The sequence below is a fragment of the Heterodontus francisci genome, chromosome 10, assembly GCF_036365525.1.
Source record: "Heterodontus francisci isolate sHetFra1 chromosome 10, sHetFra1.hap1, whole genome shotgun sequence".
Classification (NCBI taxonomy): Eukaryota; Metazoa; Chordata; class Chondrichthyes; order Heterodontiformes; family Heterodontidae; genus Heterodontus; species Heterodontus francisci.
In genome coordinates, this window is record NC_090380.1 from 59,188,302 (window position 1) to 59,203,804 (window position 15,503).

The 15,503-nt window shown below is 44.2% G+C and overlaps 1 long non-coding RNA gene across 1 annotated transcript in view; it reads right to left on the reverse strand.

Annotated features, from left to right (window-relative positions):
- Positions 1-372: 372 nt before the first annotated feature.
- The window catches only part of LOC137374454 (uncharacterized), a 35,197-nt gene continuing 20,066 nt past the window's right edge, over positions 373-15,503 (reverse strand). Inside the window, exons 3-4 of the long non-coding RNA XR_010975820.1 lie at positions 5,703-6,032; positions 373-5,112 (exon numbers count right to left, since the gene is read on the reverse strand). This is a non-coding gene — a long non-coding RNA (uncharacterized lncRNA). The remainder of the gene's footprint in view (positions 5,113-5,702; positions 6,033-15,503) is intronic.

The following is a 15,503-nucleotide window of genomic DNA, read 5'->3' on the forward strand; positions in this document are numbered from 1 at the left end:
ATGCAAAGGAGGGAACTCCTACAATGCTACAGTAGCACATGAGAAGATCCAATGAGGGACTTTAAAGGGGCAGAAGTGCCCTGAAAATTCAAATCCATGGCCCATTGTAAGCCTCTGCAGAGATCAAGACCTTCAACATAAAGTCACTAGGAGCAGAATGGAAAGAGGATACCTTAAATCCTATTCCTCCAAAGGGAGCTTCAGGATAATTACTGTCACTTTCCAAGGCCCATCTTCTCCATGACGGCCTTGGGGAGTGAAGGTAGATTGGGTAGAAAGAAGAAAAATTCTCCAACACCCAGGCTCTGCTTCCCCTTCCACAATTTTCATGCATCTGAATGGGAAGGAGCAGGCACAAATTCCACTGGTTGATGGTGGGAAGCAAAATTGGCCACAAATTTCCTTGGAGGCAAGAGTGCTCCAAAATCATAACTATATTGAAAATGTGGCAGAAGCCTCAGTGAAGTTATATCAGTGGAGTAGGTGCAGCTCCAAAAAGAAATTCCAGCCCTCGTTAACATGGCAATTCCCTCTACCAATGTACTATAGCAATTTAACAGTATAAATGTTGTCATGAAAGCATTGGTGAAAAATTGTGATCAGAGGAAGTAAGGATTGTAGGCAGAATGTATGCACTCAGTTCAGTTTGTTTTGAATAATGTGGATAGATACATTGTACTGTGATGATATCTGTCCGAACAGAATGTGGGAAAAAGAGCCTAATTTTGGATCAGTGCAAGGATATAACTTATTGTGGAGACATATTATGAGCACAGTTTTAACTCTGTAAGTGAATGGGTTTAGAATGAGTTAAAATCAGGACTATAGGGTGAGAAATTGGTTTAAGCCTATTTATAGAGCTGAAAAGGGCGATGTGCTTGGAACACATGCCAGAAGTCAGAGGCCAGATGCTCATCCAAAACTGGACTCAGGCCTTATCAGCATAATTTCAGCAAAAAATGGACACCAATCGAGGATTCAGAGGCAGTCCCCCAGTTGGTTTCCTACCAATTTGGGCCAGCTGTAATGCTGTCAGAAACCCTTAGGTAGGTCTAGGGGGAAGAGAAGGGGGAAGTAGCAAGACAGAGCGGCACAGTGGTTAGCACCGCAGCCTCACAGCTCCAGCGACCCGGGTTCAATTCTGGGTACTGCCTGTGTGGAGTTTGCAAGTTCTCCCTGTGTCTGCGTGGGTTTCCTCCGGGTGCTCCGGTTTCCTCCCACACGCCAAAGACTTGCAGGTTGATAGGTAAATTGGCCATTATAAATTGCCCCTAGTATAGGTAGGTGGTAGGGAAATATAGGGGCAGGTGGGGATATGGTAGGAATATGGAATTAGTGTAGGATTAGTATAAATGGGTGGTTGATGGTCGGCACAGACTCGGTGGGCCGAAGGGCCTGTTTCAGTGCTGTATCTCTAAACTAAACTGCTACAGAGCCAGGAAGAGAGCTTCTGCTCTATCTGGCTCCAAATGAAAATAAGTGAAAAACAAACCTACCATTTTGTTGGCCGCCAACTAGGCTCCTATTAAGGCTGAATATGCTGCAGCAAGAACAGGTAAATCTGTGTGGAGCATGCCCGCTCAGCACTGACTGATTTCTGAGAGGGGCCCTTAAAATAGAGTTAGGCCCCTCATTAGCATAAGCATGAGACTTTGTGAGAAAATTATGGCCAGCAGGGGAGAAATTAGACCTAATTTTGCCCATTGTTTGTGTGGAAAGTGTATGTGTGTGGGTGAGGGTGGTCAGGGGGAAGGTCCCATTTGGCTCGGGCAATATTAAGCTGTCCCTGGTGGCTGCTATTAATATGCATTAAAGGCTTATTCATATGAGACTTATTTGATTTAATCTTCAAAAAAACACATCAAATACAACACTGTCACCAGAACATGAACTCATGTTTTTTATACTTGTTCATGCGATGTGAGCATCGGCGGCAAGGCCAGCATCTGTTGCCTATCCCTAATTGCCCTTGAGAAGATGGTGGTGAGCTGCCTTTTTGAACCGCTGCAGTATATCTGGTGTAGGTCTCCCCACAGAGCTATTAAGTAGAATGTTCCAGGATTTTGACCTAGTGACAATGAAGGAACGGCGATATAGTTCCAAGTCAGGACGGTGTGTCGCTTGGAGGGGAACTTGCAGGAGGTGGTGCTCCCATGCATCTGTTGACCTTGTCCTTCTAGGTGGTAGAGTTTGTGGGTTTGGAAGATGGTGTCAAAGGATGCTTGGCGAGTTGCTGCAGTGCATCTTGTAGATGCTACACATTGCTGCCACTATGCACCAATGGTGGAGGAACTGAATGTTTAACTTGGTGGATGAGGTGCCCATCAAGCAGGCTACTTTGTCCTGGATGGTGCCGAGCTTCTTGAGTGTTGTTGGAGCTGCACTCATCCAGGCAGGTGGAGAGTATTTCATTACATTCCTGAATTGCAAATGGTGGAGAGCCTTTGGAGAAACAGGAGGTGTGTTACTTGCCACAGAATTCCAAGCCTCTGACCAACTCTTGTAGCCACAGCATTTAAATGGCTGGTTCAGTTAGGTTTCTGGTCAATGATAACACCCAAGATGTTGACAATGAAAGATTCAGCGATGGTAATGCTGTTGAACATCAAGGGGAGATGGTTAGATTCTCTCCTGTTGGAGTTGGACATTGCCTGGCACTTGTGTGGTGTGAATGTTACTTGCCACTTATCAGCTCAAGCCTGAACGTTATCCAGGTCTTGCTGCATGCAAGCATGAACTGCTTCAGTACCTGTGGTGTTTAGAATGGTACTGAAACTGCGCAATCATCAGCAAACATCCCATTTCTGACCTTAAGTTGGAGGGAAGGTCATTAATAAAGCAGCTGAAGATGGTTGGGCCTAGGACACTACCTGAGGAACTCCTGCAATGATGTCCTGGGACTGAGATGATTAATCTTCAACAACCGCAAGAATCTTCCTTTATGCTAGGTATGACTCCAACCAATGGAAAGTTTTTCCCCTGATTCCCATTGACTTGAATTTTGCTAGGACTCCTTGATGCCACACTTGGTCAAAGGCTGCCTTGATGTCAAGAGCAGTCACTCTCATCTTGCTTCTTGAACTCAGCTTTTTGGTCCATGTTTGGACCAAGGCTGTGCAAGCATTTTGTTTCAAAACACTCACTCAGGCTCATAGTTTGTTTTGCCCTGCGAGTTACAAGAGAACAAATTGATAACTCACTCTAAAGGTTGTTCTCCTTAATGGAGTACTTTATTTGTACCCACAATTATAGATTTAAAATGACTACAGAAAATGTAACAGATTTAACAGATTAAGAAGAAAAAAGCCATTGGACATTTCAAAGCACTTCAAAGCCAATGAAGCACTTTTGAAGTGTAGTCACTGTTGTAATGTAGGAAACGTAACAGCCAAGTTGTGCACAGCAAACTCCCACAAACAGCAATATTATAATGACCAGACAAACTGCTTTTTTGTGATGTTGATTGAGGGATAAATATTGGCCAGGACCCTGGGGAGAACTTCCCCATTCTTCTTAAAAATAGTGAGAAATAGAATTTTTTTTTAAAAACTGCTTTGTTACTCTATTTCCAGAAATAAATGCTTTAACAATATCTGGTATCAGAATGCTCAAATATGTTCCCAGTAATTAGTCATACAATCACTAAGTGTTGATTGCTGATCCTCCTTCCGATGCAGGTCAGGATCCCTCCTCTTGACTGCAGTAAAGATCTATGATGTATTCAATCTTTTATATGCCTTTTCAGGGGATGGACTGAGTTAGCATATTCACTGGGCCATACCATCCTATGAAGCTTCTCTTAAATTCACATATGCTGAGCTCTTTGTTTAAAGCTACTGTTTGAATTCAAACAGAAAGTTTTCCATCTTTTTTTTAGTAATTTTCCATCACGTGAAGCCTCTTGTAGTCAGTGTTCCAGATAAAGATGTTAGTAGAATTTGGTAGCACAACAAAAGGCCCCATCTTATCTAAGTCTCCAAGATCTGTTCCTCACAGATCCAAATACCAATGCCTCTCTTCACATCATTGCTCCTTCCCAATAGCATTGTTTAGTTTCACAGTCTTACCACAGCCCAGCAAGTTTAATTATAAAAGACTGAACGACAAGCATTTCTTCCATCAACTTCTGAAGACATGCTGGTTGAATGTCAGGCTAAATATTATGTCAATTTTCTTCTCTTCCTTACAGCTGTAATGCTTGGAGCCAAGTGGTCCTGGCGAAACCCAAACTGAGCATCAGTGAGCAGATTTTTGCTGAGTAAGTGCTACTTGGTAGCGCTGTCAATGACACCTTCCATTACTTTGCTGATGACTGAGAGTAGATTGATGGAGTGGTAATTAGCTGAATTGGATTTGTCCTTTTTGTGGACGGGACGTACCTGGGCAACTTTCCACATTGTCGGGAAGATGACAGTGCTGTAGCAGTACTGGAACAGCTTGGCTAGGGGCGTGGCTAGTTCTGGAGCACAGGTCTTCATTACCACAGTCAGGGCTCATATCCTTTGCTGTATCCAGTGCCTTCAGCCGTTTCTTGATATGTGAAGTGAATCGAATTGGCTGAAGACTGGCATGTGATGCTCGGGACCTCAGGAGGAGGCAGAGGTGGATCATCCACTCGGCCTTCTGGCTGAAGATGATTGCAAATATTTCAGCCTTGTCTTTTGTGCAGGACAGAGGTGACTTCATAAATCAAATTTTACTTTTTGTACTGTAACTCATTAAAATGCAATATTTTATGGTATATTTTCAAATATTAAGTTTCTTTACAGAATATTCCTCATTATATCACATTGAATTATTTTTCTGTATTCGATTGAGTAATGTTCCTGTGCCAGCACATATAATTGCAACTTTGAGCAGGAAACTGTCTACAAGATAATTGAGGAACGTATGCAATGCCAAAAACTTCACAAAGTGACATAAAGGATTGGGTTTGTGCTCAAATATGAAGAAGTTTTGCTCCTTTCCCATCCATGGTGTCACATTTTATACAGTTCTGATTTGTCCATGCTTTATATAATCTTCAAAAAAGTAAACAAGAGGAACAAAGCCACCCACTTCCTTTTGGTTTTCTGATCTTGAGATAATCATGCCTTTCCCCAAGCCACGTTACTGCCAATTAAAAAAGTTGAACAGAAAGGCATATAGTTAACTTCAGCATGTGCCTATTCAGACACTTCCCCACATGTACCAGTGGCCTTAAAGAAGAGGCCAGAATGGCAGCTTCACAACTGTATTCAAGATTGTAGACTACCCATGAGTAAAGCCAATGAAAGCCCATGTAGCAGATGCTAACACGACAGGGGAAACATCTGCTCAGGGCAATAAAAAAGTTGCCTAGCACCATCTGGCTCTCAGACTAACAGAATACAACAGAGTGAAGTGATAGTCAGGGCATCACTATCATTCATCTTCCAAATTTCCTGGATTAAATTCAGGGATATTCAAGTCTTTCTATACTCTTGGAACATCAACAAGAAGGAAATCCCCCCCAAAAAGTGACTGCACAGGAATATATTTTATTAGAAATATGGACATTTTAACACAATTTTATTTATTTGAAAATTGTATTTAGTTGGAGGTGAAGATATATTAGAATGCATAATAACACATGACTTATATAGGTGCATGCCCAGATGTAATAAACAAGATTAGACAGCGACTTTCCAAACAATGAAAAAAATCAACAGGAAATGACTCACAGTTGTAAATATCCTGATTGTTTCAGTTTCTGTTAGTTTCAGACTCCAGAAATGTGGCACAGATGCTTGATATTTGACTGCAAATCTCTAAGATGTTCCATTTTTACATTCTGGAGGCCAGCTTTATTCTTGTTTAATAATTTCTTGATGCACCCTACCCATGTCTACGATTTTCCATGTAGGGGCACGATGTCCAATAGTCTTATAGTAGAAAGTACAAAATGGGCTGATACTGCCAAACTGTAGTTGTCAGAAACCTTTCTCCAGTGCTGCCAGTGATTAGAAAACAGTCTCTCTCATTGGAAAGATTCCATACTGCTGCTATCATCTCTATTGATGATAAAGGAGGGAGGAAGGAGGAAAATTTAGGAAAATAGCTACTAATTAGACTATAATTTTCTGATCTTGCCACAAAACTCCCCAAGTCCCAAGCCTATGCTACTGCTTTCCTCCAAAAAGCCAAAACTCCCCTGCTCATGCAGACAATACTGCTTTCCTCCTTAACGCTACCATTACCAGTTACTATATTTCAATACAAATTACTTACTAAACACACATCCAGCAATTACTGCACATTTAGATCTGTCCAATGGGAAAACATGACTGAATAATATGCATGACAAAGTTACAGAGGTATAATGACCTGAGGCCTGTCTTTTTGATAAGTATCAGATGTATTATTTCAATACTATATTAATAAAGAGTAATAAAACGCAGGCTTATTTATCCCAGATGATGATGGTGATGCAGCAGATATGATGCATTACATTACAGATTTTGCATTGATGCAAAACAGTTTTGATGTGAAACTGTCGGATAGTTTGAACCAATTTAACCCCTGAGCACAAAGTTGCTAGGAGGTGTCAGAGACCACTTCTGGAAAGTGCCACTTGGGTTCAGAACACCTTTAGTATAATTCTAATCCAGTGCAAAGTTATAATTTCTGTGCCCAGATGCTCCACTGAACTTCCCAAGAACTTTTTAAGCTTAATAAGAAACTTTTCACTATCAATAATAGGAGAAAGCAGACACATTTTTTATTAATTAAAACAATAGCTATTCAGGAGTAAGCTCTGTGTATACATACATATCTCATTGTGAAGTGCAGTCAACAGTGTAACTTCAGTCTGTATAACAGTATACAAAAGCAAGTCTGGGAATAATATTTCTTTGGTAATGACATCCTTAATAGTGTCATGATATCACAGACAGCAATGTTTCCTGGAATAGTCCTGTTAAAATTGTATTTCATAGGTATTATGGGCTGAATACACAAGTACAGTGTATAAAATTACTAATAAGATTCTTAAAAGTCAGCATTAACTATTTTTAAGTTCCTGATGAATGCAAGATATCTACACACCCAACAGTTATGGTGCTTAAAATCATTGTGTTCCTACCAAAAAATTAACCTGACATCACAGAAATTTAATTCCACTCCAAAACTTTAATCTTGCATATGTGGGTTACAAAGAAGACTTAAAATGAAATATTAATAGATGGTTGATGTAAAGAAATGTATTAGAAAGAAAAAATACAGCAAAATAAAATGAAAGACAAAATTAGAAGTATTAAATGAAAATGAAATCAGCAAGGCAAGGAAAGCTGAGGGGGACCACTCTTACCACTTCTTATCTTTCCATAGAAACCTATAATTGCCCCAACATGGCATCTAACTGCCCCTTGAATTAATCAAGAGTTTTTGCCTTCCATTAATTATATTGGGTCCATTTCAGATGTCAGACACTCTTTGCCTACAGTACAACAGCGAGTACACTTCAAAAGTACTTCATTGACTATGAAGCACTGCGGGACGGCCAGAGAATGTTTATGGTACCATATGATTGCAAGTTTATTTTTATTTCTTAGAGTGAAAAAATTATCCCTGACATTAGTCCTCACTTTATCTTTCACCAGTTTTTGCTTATGTCCTGCCTCTGTGATTTCACTTAAAATATTGCTTAGGATTAACATTTCCATACAACTTAGTATTTTCTATAAAATTATAATGTACCCTCTGTTACATCAATGTGCTTTGTTGAATGATAATTTTGTTTAATCCTCTGACTGGAGATCTGAATTTGTATTTTTTTTAAAAAGACATTTAAAAAAAGATGACTTTGATAGCAGCTTCAGATGATCACCTAATTTGCCACACTCTATCCTACACTGCAATGCTTGTGAGGACAGAAACAAAATATCTGCACAGTCCCCAAGAACCAAGACCCTGGAAATTTAAAAGAACTACCTGTTCACTCAGCAAGCAGAGAAATACTGCTAACTGCTATGTTTGAATGACTGAGTGACTGTCATGTGACAAACCCCTCCCATCTGTGATTTTAAGCTGTTGTTTTCTCTGCAGCAGAGGAGAAGCAGCTGGACTCTGACATGGGCAGACCCTAAGTCTGGGTCTCTCTCTCTCCCCATTCCAGCTTGAAAGCTTTCAAATCCTGCCTGTTGACTGACCACCTTTGCATCCTCCAGCTACAATCAGAAATCCTGTTGGAGGAAATTATCCGCATTGCTATCTCCAAGAGAGTCTCCAGTCATCTACCTCTTCAAACTAAAAGCCTCAGGACTACTGAATTCAGCTAGAAGCCATCTGAATCACCAGTCTTCACAGACTGTGCATCTTTTTTATGGACACTAACTCAGCCAATCTACCTTTCCCCACTCTGTAACCTATTTGTGTGTGTGTAAACCTCTAGTGTGTGAGAGTGAAAGTTGGCACATTGTTATTATTTTATTAGTTTGGTTTAGGTACAATAAAGTTAACCCCTGTCTTGGTTAACTCAAGAAAGCCAGTCCAATTGGTTCTTGTTATGATCTTAGCAAGTAAGTAATCAAACACCTACTTAATTGGCCAGTATATCCACTTTAAGAAAGAATTAAACCTGTTGTGGTCTAACAAGGAGAGGGAAACGAAGGCAGCCCTTCAACCTCTCCTCACTTGACCGTAACACCTCTCATTTGCATTTCTTCAAAGCTGAAGAGTCCAAACTTTTGTAATCTTTCCACATAACTCAGCAAAAGGGGTGAAATTTTGTGTTGGCAGTGGGGATCGCAACAGTGGGGGAAACTGATGCCGAGATCCCTGCTTTGGCTCTTGTACGGATGTCCCACCAAATTTAGTGTCAATCAGGCACTTAACTGGACAGTGGCAGGCCTTCCATATGATTTAGGACCCCTCTGCCAGTCAATCAGAGGCGGGCAGCTGCACCGCCATGGCGGAGGCAGTGGCTGAAGCTGCAGCCACCAGACACTGAGGAGCGGTGCTGGAACCAGGCTCAAGGTAGCAGGGCGTGGTCTTGCAAGGTTGGGGGGGGGGGGGAAAAGAGGGGGCGGCAGCATGGGCCACCCCCCCCCCGCCCCCACCGCGATGCTGGGTCCCTCTTTCAGTCACTGTGCCTTGAATGAGGCACCCCAGTGCACCCCCCACCGAACCGCCCCGCAGCCAGGAAGCAGCCCACACGGTTTTTCGTGCCATGCTTCCGATGCGGTGACAGGGCCGCCCGCTGCAAGGGTGATTGTGGCTGTGGTGGGAAAAGGCCTTTAATTAGGGGCTAATTACCCAGTGAATGGCCTCAAAAGGCAGCGGGATGGGAAGGCTGTTCACAGGCCTTCCCGCCCAGACTAAATTTTGGCGGAGGCCACCGCCACCATCCCACCCGATTTTATGTTCTCCCTGCCTCCAAATCCACTGTGGGGACAGCACAAAATTCCACCCAAGGGATCAGGCTTTTGACATTTCTCTGTTTCATGTCGGGGCTTGGATATTTCCTTTCTGCATTGGTGGTCAGACTGGAACATAATTCAGAATGTCACATAAAAATAAAAGGATAAAGCTTAAGGCAATGCAATAAAATGAATGCAAGAATATTCAAAATGGGAAGGATATCCTGTTCATAATTTGAAGTGCTGGGGTTCAATAATAACATAGGTTTGAATCAAAGGCTCAACTGACTTTCCCATTTAGGCTTACCCTTTGGGGCAAGTTTAGACGAGCTTTAGTTAAGTTTCAATTCAGAGCCTTGTAGAACAGGAAGAAAAATGAGGTGGAAAGAATCCACATCCTGCAGATATGTTGCTCAGTGGGATAACGATGAAACAAGTAAATGAAATCCATGGAAATGTCATATATACTTTTGCAATATTGATGGAATGGAATCTGTACTCATAATATTTTTTCCCAGCAGAACATTTGCTTTCATTCTGTATACCTTCTATGTCAGGGAACTAATATCAAATTTTAAATGAGTGTTCTGATGTTCTTTGCTGTGAACGTTTTTTTCTTCCATGGGATGTGGGCGTCACTTGCAAGGCCAGCATTTGTTGCCCATCCCTAATTGCCCTTGAGAAGTTGGTGGTGAGCTGCCTTCTTGAACCGCTGCAACCCATCTGGTGCGGGTACAGTGCTATTAGGGAGGAGTTCCAGGATATTGATCTAGTGACAGTGAAGGAATGGCGATATATTTCCAAGTCACGATGATCTGTGACTTGGGGGGGTTCATGCAGGTGATGGTATTCCTATGCCTCTGATGTCCTTGTCCTTCGAGGTGGAAGAAGTCACGGGTTTGGAAGGTGCTATTGAAGTTGCTGCAGTGCATTTTGTATATGGTACACATAGCTGCCATTATACGTCAGCATGGAGGGAGTGAATGTTTAAGGTGGCGGATGGGGTGCCGATCAAGTGGGCCGCTTTGTCCTGGATGGTGTCGAGCTTCCTGAGTGTTGTTGGAACTGCACTCATCCAGGCAAGTGGAGAGGAGTCCATCACATAAGAACATAAAAAATAGGCGCAGCCCTTCGACACCACTCTGCTATTCAATGAGATCATGGCTGATCTTCTACTTCAACACCATTTTCCTGCACAATCCCCGTATCCCTTGATGTTTTTAATATGTAGAAATCGATCGATCTTAGTCTTGAACATACTCAACGACTAAGCCTCTACAGCTCTCTGGGGCACAGAATTCCAAAGACTCACCACCCTCTGAGTGAAGAAATTTCTCCTCATCTCAGTCCTAAATGACCTGCCCCTTATTCTGAGACTGTGTCCCCTGGTTCTGGAGTCCCCAGCCAGGGGAAACATCCTTCCTGCATCTACCCTGTTGAGCCCCGTAAGAATTTTGAACGTTTGAATTAGATCACCTCTCATTCTTCTAAACTCCAGAGAATAAAGGCCCAATCTATTTAATTTTTCCTCATAGGACAATCACTCCATCCCAAGAATTAGTCTGGGGAACCTTCGTTGCACTTCCTCTATAACAAGTATATCTTTCATTTGGTAATGAGACCAAAATTGCACACAATACTCCAGGTGTGGACTCACTAAGGCTCTATATAATTGCAGTAAGACAATTTTACTCCCATACTCAAATCCTCTTGTAATCAAGGTCAGCATACCAATTGCCTTCTTAATTGCTTGCTGTTCCTGCATGTTAGCTTTCAGAGACTCATGAACAAAGACACCCAAGTCCCTTTGAAGTTCAACACTTCTCAGCCTCTCATTATTTAAGAAACACTCTGTATTTCTGTTTTTCCAACCAAAGTGGATAACCTCATATGTCTCCACATTATATTCCATCTGCCAACTTTGACCTAATGAAGCCATTAAACCTTTTCCGACACTAAATCCAGGTCTTGGGCACCACACTCCCGGATTAATGATCCAGAGACACAAGTTCAAACACTACTATGGTAGCTGGGCAAACTTAAATTCAATTCATTAATAAATTTGGAATAAAATGCTAGTATCTTTAATAATAATAATCATGAAACTATCAGATTGTCATAAAAATCCATCTGGTTCACTCATGTCCTTTAGGGGGAAAAATCTGCCATCTTTACCTGGTCAGGCCTACATGTGACTCTAGACTCACAGCAATGTGGTTGACTCTTAAATGCCCTCTGAAATGGCCTACCAAGCCACTCAGCCCAAGGGCAAATAGGGTTGGGCAATAAATGCTTGCCTTGCCAGTGATGCTCACATCCCAAGAACGAATTAAAAAAAAACTCCTGCTGCTCACAGCTTCCACAACTTTCTGCTTAGTTTGGGTGGCTGGCCTCTTCCTCCCATCCAGAGGAAAGAGCACCTTCTTTCTGGTCCTCACAGCCTCCAGCATTACTCCCAGGGAAGAGTCAGAGAACAGGGAGGCAGCCTTCCCACATCTTCCTTCCATGTTCCTACCTTCAGTAGTCTTCACAAGCAACGTATCCTGCAGCCATTCTGACCCCTGCTGGGGTCCCTTTAAATAGAGAGCGCTCATTGACAGAATGCGAGATATCATGTCTGCACTCTGTGATTGGTCGGGAAACCTGTAAGCAGAATACTAATGCCACAGTTGAGTTAAAGAGCTACAGCAAAGCCCGCTGATAGAACAAATGGATTCCTGACCCGCTACTGGCCTCCATGCTGTGTGCGGGTCTGTTAAGATAAAATTCCACCCTTTCTGTCCCAACACACGAATTAAGAATGGGACCTTGGTCAAAGTACCAGAAGGCACTATGGATTCATTTTGCAGCATGATTTGCTGCCTTCAGAGGGGACAAGGGGCGAAAATCAAAGGCAAACATGGATAAGAGGGATAGGATTTTTTTGTGACCATATGTTTATAGCGTTTGCATGCCGAGTTCTTTATTTTATTTACCCTATTTTCACATTGGTTATTTTATGCTTTTGTTATCTCACCAAAGACAATGGGTGAGATTTTAACATTCAAAACCCACTTGCACAGAGTTAAAATCTAATTAAATGTTACTCATAGATTAACTCCATACAGCAGTCATTACAATTGCTCCCCACTCTCAGTTCCAAGCCTCCTCACTCTCAGATGACAGCCAAATCATGTTTTCTTAGACCAGCACAGTTGTGACCTCAGCCCTCTCTCCAGCTAGCTGTGACCCTTGTCTGTGCATGATTATCTCTTCAACAGGACACTGAAGGACAAACTGCAGTATTAGACTGGCTATGAGCTATAGAAGTAAATCCTATGAGTTTTTTAATTCACTTTTTAAACCAGGGAATATTCATTTTTCCCTCTGCTTAAAAAGACAGAGTCAACACAAGACAAAGTGTGTGAAATTGGGCTCCATAGCAGCGCTGGCGCTACAGAAGACCCGAGGTCAGCAAATGGCGTGCACAGTGCTTTTGTCCACTTCTGACGCAACCATGCAGTGCCTCATGCTGTGAAGGTCATAAGCGCGGGACTGCCTTGCATGCACTGGAAGCATCAGGAATGCCCAGATCATGACGCCAATCAGCTATCCTGGCTGATTTGATGCACACAGGTCCAATGAGCCATTCAACTTTCAGGTGAGGTGTTTTTGACCTCCTTCTGCTATAGCAAAGTTTATGGAAGTACTGTGAATTGTTTTTGGAGGTGTTGGTAATAAGTTGGTGCATCTATACAAGGAGGGCAAAGGATGTGGTCACCTGTCCGTACCAAGGGCTGGATTTTATTAGCCCATCACGGGTCCCGGTGGCAGCACCGGAAGAGAGTGCCATCACCACACGTCACGTGCGCCGCTGGCTGACCATGATCACGCAGTGGCTGGCCAATTAACATAACCAAGGCATGGGGCCTGTCCTATTGCAGGAAAACATGGGTACTGGCGAAATCTTTAAAGCGCTGCCAGTCCCTGCTTGTACTGCTGCCTTTCACTAATGCAATGACTTTGAAGTGCTGCTGGACCCCCTGACTGCTGCTGCCACTCCTGGACCTCCCTCTACTGTTGGTGTTGCTGCTGGAACACCCTCTACTGCTGCTGTTGCTGATGGACCAACCCCCCCCCCCCACCCCACTGCCACTGTTACTGCTGGACCTCCCTGCACCCCTACACCAGGACTGCGAGCGGAATGGATGGACCAGGAGCCAATTGGGACCATGTCCGAAGCAAGACACCGGGTGGCCCTGCGGTTTAGAGATGCCTCCTTAGAGATTCTCCTCTAGGCTACAAGGGAAAGGCGGGAAGTCAGCTTTCCAAGGGATGGCAAGAAGAGACCCTCGTGCCTGACCAAGCAAGCCTAGATGGAGATCGCAGAGGTCGTCAGCAGCTGTGGGTCACCCCCAGAACTTACAATGTCGTAAGAGGGTCAATGACCTCCTTTGCTCCGCCAAGCTGAGTTCTCCATACCCATCTCCTCTTTGGAGTTTGCAAGTAGCTATGTGGGAGGGAGTGCTACATGGGGAGGGAGTGACCACAACGGCGGTGGCAAGTAGGTGAGGCATCAGCACATCCTGTCAGATGCATGGCTGCATCTCAGCGACAGGCCGCCTTCTTTCACAGCTCACCCCACTACGTCCCCTGAGAACAGACATGAGGAGGAAAGATTTGGGAGACCCCATCAGGGAGTGAGGGACTGCCACTAGCAAAAGTGTCCTGTTGTTCTTCGTGCAAGGTCTAACTGTGTCCCTCTTTCTGATTCTAGAGGAAATAGGCCCATAACACCAAGAAGGCATCAAGGAGTGGCGGTGGGTTCCCTGATGTGTGTCCTCTGACACTGGCTAATGGGGGCCCAGAGCAGCCAAGCAATCGCAAACCACGGACAGGGAGACTGGAGTGTCCACACAAGACAGTGAGGAGACATTGGTCAGGATTTTATGGGTCCCCCTGAGGCATGGAGTATTGTGACAGGTGGCAGATGGCCCATTTCCTCTCCATCGCCAAGTGATCTTCCAGGGGGACAGAGGCCAATTGAGGCCTTTAAGTGGGCTATGAACAACCAATTAAGGGCCTCTTTCTGCCACCGTTGGGATCTTACCAGCGGCAGGAATAGAAGGATGGCAGGAAAAGGCTGAGGCGAGGCTTCCCCCACCTTTTTGGCCCGGTGCCAGAAGCCCCACCTCCTACAGAAATTCCAGCCCATGTATTCATGTGTCCTCAACCACACTTTTGAAGATCCACATTACGCATGGTTGGCACGAAGAGATTTGAACAACCTATTCCACAAATATTTGCATTCTCCCATGCAAGTCATGGCACTTCGGAGGCAAGCTCAGCCACTGGGACAGGGGTTTGCTGTCGCCCTCTGAGGAGGAGGAGGAGCAACAGTCAGAAGATGCACCGTCACATCATTCCCCTGTACCCTCCACCAGCACTGATACTGGTGGGTATGCGCTCGGGTTTAGATGCAGGGTTATATGCTGATGCGAACATCACACATGTGCCCGAGCAGCTGATGGAGGCTGTGACAGCTTAGGGCACTGACAGTCGGAGGACTGTGGGAGGCCAGGTCCACGCAAATCTCCAGGCTGATGACGAGTCTCTGGTGTTGGCAACACAGAACATGCTGGACTTGCAGACAGAGGGAACATCTGGCGGAGCTGCCAAATGCAATGTGCAGCCATGAGCAGATGATGGAGGAATCCATCCATGCCATGAGTGTGGCCACATCTCTGGCGTGTGAACACATGACTTCCTCCATTGAGAGGTTGGCGACCCTCATGGAGGGCCAGTTCCAAAAGATGTGCGCAGACCTGCACATCATCACCTTGGCCACGAGTTCAATGCAGCAGTGGCAAGGCGAGAGAGGGACAAGACGCCTGGAGCTTCCGGAAAAGTCCTCGTCCATCTCAGGTTAGCAGGGAGGTGCAAGTAAGCCTTGAAAGGAAGGGGGATAGTCTGCCCTCCACATCTGGGGGCTCCCCTCAGGGTGCTCCAAGTGTGGTCAGCAGCTCCTCAGCCACTCTGCTAGTGACCCCAGCGGGAGTAGCCATGTCCTCAACGGGTATCCCTTCTCCCCGAGAATCCATCCCTGAAGGCAAGCAGGTAACCTGAAAAGCTGTGGCACCTGGGACT